The sequence below is a fragment of the Callorhinus ursinus genome, unplaced genomic scaffold, assembly GCF_003265705.2.
Source record: "Callorhinus ursinus isolate GAN/ISIS: 27379988/994484 unplaced genomic scaffold, GSC_fseal_2.0 scaffold26, whole genome shotgun sequence".
NCBI classification, from domain to species: domain Eukaryota; kingdom Metazoa; phylum Chordata; class Mammalia; order Carnivora; family Otariidae; genus Callorhinus; species Callorhinus ursinus.
Genome location: NW_027397088.1, coordinates 2,435,114 through 2,440,465, shown reverse-complemented (window position 1 = coordinate 2,440,465; position 5,352 = coordinate 2,435,114).

Sequence of the window (5,352 nt, the reverse complement as noted above, 5' to 3'; positions counted from 1 at the left end):
AGACGAAATCTAGGTCTCCTACTCCTCCGCCATCTTGCTCCGCCCCCCCAGTGGGGTTTTTTTAAGTAAATACTTATGGTGGAAAAAGGAAAGCCTAATTTTCCTGGCAATATTGCCTTGGCCTGGGAGATTTTTTTATTATATGGCATATGCTTAAATATTTCAAGTGTAAAATTAATTTTTTGTCATTTGTAGGGGAAGCTTAAATATTTCATGACACATTTAGACTTAATTTAACCTGAAATAAATGTTGAAATGTTTATTAGTTAAGTTGATAGTCTTCATTCATAAGTTAATTATAGAGCTTTTTAGAGATAAAATGCTATAGAAGTCTTGAGTATGAACTAAATGTTAAAAACTCTTTTATTTTAGCATGTTGGTATTACTTGTCTTTGTAGCCATCCTTCTTATTTTGCATCTTCCAAATACTGATTGCATATAGGCCTAATGGAAGAATAATGTGGTTGATTAATTAAGTAAAGGCAGTTATGAAAAAGTAACAATGTGATGCTTAAGTACAAGGTGCTGGCACCAGACAGACCTGGGTTGGACCCTGGGCTCTTTTACCTTGGACATGTTAATAATTATCTTTAAGTCTCAGTATGCTCAGGCAGAAAATGAAGGTGTGAGATTTCCATGTGATAATGCATGCTTGGCACATAGAATATGCCCTGCAAATACTAGCTCTTACAGTTCATTCCTGGGATCCCTATGGGTATAGTAAATATAATACAGGCACCAGAAACAGTTACAGAAACTATGCAAGACATGGGCCACTGTCCTCTGGTTTATCATCTGGTTGAGAAGCAAGTGATTACTATGCATGGAGATGCTGTGTTTGGTCTCCCTCTTGTGATGAGAGAAACCACGTCCTGGATGTTCTCTAGCACTGAACAGCCACACCAAACTTGAACACCCATCAAAGCAGACTTCTGCTTAAAATGATATTCCACATGTTTCAGAGCAGGAAATTAAAAGTTTGTCTCTGACAATGATGAAGAGGAAGGTTTTCAAACATGTATGTGCTCACACATTTTTGGAAGCAGTTAAGACACTTTTAGTAATATATGCTTGTGTTTGTTACCAAATTTTCTTTTTAATAAAGAGGACTTAAGCTTTTTAAAAAGAGGATACAAAAAAATGTATCTGGATCATCGCCTTTAAGTAAACCTAATCAAGAGCACTGCTCCCTAATCCCATATGACATTTATATAGAATTATGCATATCTTTTAAAAAGTTTTCAGGAACTGAAAACTTTTTAAAGATGAAGTTACAGATACCTCAGAGGGTCAATTTCTATGATGTTCCAACTTTTTAGGGCTCATCAGCTTTTCCATGTAGTTGGGGACTTGGGAATTCACAAAGGTGCCCTAGAGCCTTTCTGTTCTTCAATGTTTGTAACATGACAGGTGGCAAATAATAAAAATGTTCAGAATGTCCCCAAATGAGACTTATGGCCAGGATAGATTTAAATTCTTTTAATAACTGGTTGATTCCTGGTGAGACAAGCATTTTATATATGTGTAAACAAAAAAGCATGTAACATAATCCATTCATTAAAGGAAAGAATAATTAAAATAGGAACAGGCCAATGTCTGTAGCAAGGAAGCCAGCTTTCCAATGAAGGAATCTCTTTGACTTAAGTTTTAGTTCTAAATCCTAAATGTTGATTCAGTGACATTTTACAACTTTGCCTCTTGAGTTGCTAGAGAAAGTGTTGACTTTATTATTCAAAGAATATTGAGTTTTGGAAATGATACACAAACACATAGGATTAACTAATCAGCTTTCCTTGCATTTTTTAGTTTTGTAAAATACATCAAAATGTAGATGACATTGTTAACTGCCAATTGCTATCTCTTTTGATTTTCTAAATTGTTTGGTGCTGTTGCCAAAGTCTGATAGTATGGGTAATTGAAGATTCATGATACCACTTCTGAATGAGGCACTTACAGGTTAAAAAAACAAAACAAAACAAAAAACCCAAAAAATAGTGACGTCAGGAATCACAGTTAATGAAAAATACAATTTATGCATTTTCTAATGGTTTCTCACATATTTGAGTCATCACACATTATATTAATGGAAATGACCTCTCCTCGTTTAATTTTCCTTTGGTGTTTGTCTTTAAAACTTACAGGGAGTTTATTTCTGTGTCTTTCTCTGCCACTTCTCTGGGCCAACTGAAAAGTCTACAGTGAGACTACAGTGAGAAGTGGAACAGAGATGTGGTGGGAAAGCAGGAAGCGGTGCCAGGACGCGTCTCCAGGAGGTGGTGTGTGTCCTCCACTCAGCACTTTAGCAAATTCAAGCACACAGGAGGATGGATCTAGGTTCCAGGGCCTCCTGAAAGGTGATGATGTTTTGCTGACAGATTTGGACTGTTTCTGGAAAGAATGTTGTCATTGACATGATTAACTGCCATCTAGTTTTGCTGGCAGCTCCCAGGTGTGGTGGGAAGGGGAGAGATAAGGAAAATGGAAGAGAAATAGCTTGAACAACTAGAGGAGTTAAGTTTTCACATCTTTCACCATCCCAGCCTTAAAACTATAGCTTTTCTTTTAAGTCTTCATCTGCCTTGCTAGGTCAAAGTACTTTTTACTTCACGTGAAAAATGTTTCCCAGGGGAAGTACTCTGACTCTCTGTCTGAATCTGATTAATGCTCTTAGTGTCCCTGAAGAGCCATTACTAAGTGTCTAAGTTACAGTTTCAGAGGAAATGGGATGTGTTTTTGAACCCATCTAAAATGGCTTCATGGAGGGTAAATCTCAAGTTGCATTTTAAAAAAGGGAAAGTCTGTGGTTTGGCCAAAAAGAATGGATTATATATTCTAGATCCATGTGTGGTGACTTGGTTTGGGGGAAAAAAAAAAAGGATACATAAGGAATGGAATAGCAAGGAGAGTGTATTGCCCATGTTTGCTTACAGGCAATAGAGTTCTTCTAGTTAGTTTAAGCAGAAGGGATTTATTACAGGATGCTTGTTGGGAAGACTGAAGAAACAGCTTGCAGATTGGTCTTTTAAGAGCACTGCCTACAGCCGTCCTCAGAACAAGAGAAGCTATTGCTTCTCCTCTAATTCAGCCGACATCAACCACATTGGGAAATGGTGGCCACAGCTTCTAGCCCCAAAGTCATACCATCCACCATGATCAGGAAAGCTATCCTGACAGGTAGTTGGCATAGAAAGCAGCTGCCTCCAAAACCATGCTAAGCCTTATGGGAAACACACCAACAAAATAGTTACTGTGGGCAGTGCCTTTAGTTACCCAATGAAGCCAGTAAATAGACACTGTTTTCACAGAGAAACAGATGCCTCCGTTATGGTACTTCTCAGCAGAAATATTAGAAAGATACCTTCCAACCCTTGCATTTATGTTTCTAAATAGTGAAATCTAAATCATTATAGAACTCTAGATGCAAGAGAATTGAGAAACTGCTGTAAAAACCCTAGTTTTCTAGTCTCTGAAATACACAAAAGCACACTGGAAGGATATTGGCATGGATGCTGGTTGAATCTGTTCACAGTGCATGTCGCAGTTCTTCCCTTTTCCCCATATTTAAACCTCAACGCTTCAATAATTCCTTGTGAAGTAAACTTTAGAACTCATTTTGGATTCATCAAGATGGTGACAGAGAAGACTCTTGTACTCCCCTACTCCAATGGGTACCCTGAATGGGCAGCTATTCACCAAGCAATTTCCTCTGAAAGAAATCCAGAAACTAGTTGAGTGACTCCTACAAATTGGGAAAATGAGAAAATACCCACATGGAAATGGATAGGAAATGTTAAGACACACTCTTGCTATAAACCCCACCCCTGGCACAGGGCTATACAATTGGGATGGAACTGCTAACTCCCAGCTTCTCCCTGAGAAGTGAAAGATTTGGACCCAACATCTAGAACCCTAACTTTTAAAACTCCCACCTAAGAGATGGGCCCCCAAAACACCTAACTCTGAAAGCTAATGGGCCTTGTATCCACAAGACCCACAAGACTATATAGCAAACAAGGAAACAGTTCTTAACAGACTCTCAAGGACTCCGCATGGCTCTTGCCCCAAGGCTCAGTACAAAAGGAACAGATACAATGCCCACCTTCCAGTCTTCCCCCAAAAAGGGTCTATTTGCATACATTAAGAGCTGCCATTTTAGGATCAGGCTTCTAATTTAGCACGCATCTAAGGGATCCTGCCATCTTTCCCTGAGATACTTCCTTAGTCTTTTCCCTCTAGGTCATTCCAAATAATTGGTATCTTCCTTGAAGGAGCTTATTATACACATGTTAGCACCCCGGCTTTGGTTGCTGCCACCTAAGAGACAGGTCCCTGGATTACATGGCTCTAATAGCCTACGAACCTTATGTTCATGAGTCCCACCGCACTGTAGCAAACAAAGTAGCAGTTACTTACTGAGTATATTCCCAGGACTCAGAACAGAGGGAACAAAAAGAAACACCCATCTCCCAGTCTTTCCCTGAAAGAAGTCTATTTGCATACTGTCAAAGCTGCTGCCTGAGAGTTAAGCTTCTACTTTGGCATGCAAGTAGGGGCTGACTGAGGTCCTCCCTGGAGATCAGGGAAGCCTGTGGACACCTCCACTGACTTTTTCCTATACTCTGCTGCAAATTGTCAGTATCTTCCTAGAAGGAGCTTATAGATACATCTGGCATCCTAGCTTTTGCACCTGCCACTCAGGGGATGGCTCCCTGGATCTCCTGGCTCTTAGTCATGGGGCTTGCATTCATGAGTCCCACAAGAGTGTAGCAAACAAAGAAAAAGTTTTTAATGGGCTCAGGATTCCCCTCTCCCCCAAACTTGACACCTAAACCAAATGCAGAAGGAGCAGGAAAAAACCCATCTCCCAGTTTTTCCCTGGAAAGGGCCTAATTACATACTTTCCCAGCTGCTGTCTGAGGGCATGACTTTAAAATTTTTTTTCTAGTTTTATTAAGATATAATTGACATATAGCACTGTATGGGTTTAATGATTTGACTTATATATATTGTGAAATGATTACAATAAGTTTAGTTAACATCCACCATCTCATACAGATATACAAAAAAAGAAAAAAAAAGTTTTTTCCTTGTGATGAAAACTCTAAGGATCTATTCTCTTAATAGCTTTCAGATATACCATAGAGCAGTGTTAACGATAGTAATTATGTTATACATTACATCCCCACTACTTATCTATTTTTTTATTTGAGTATATTTGATATACAATGTAACAGTTTCAGGTGTACACCATAGTGATTCAACAAGTTTATAATTTATGCTATGCTCACCAGAATTATAGCTACCATCTGTCACCACTACTTAATTTATCTGATTACTGGAAGTTTGTACCTT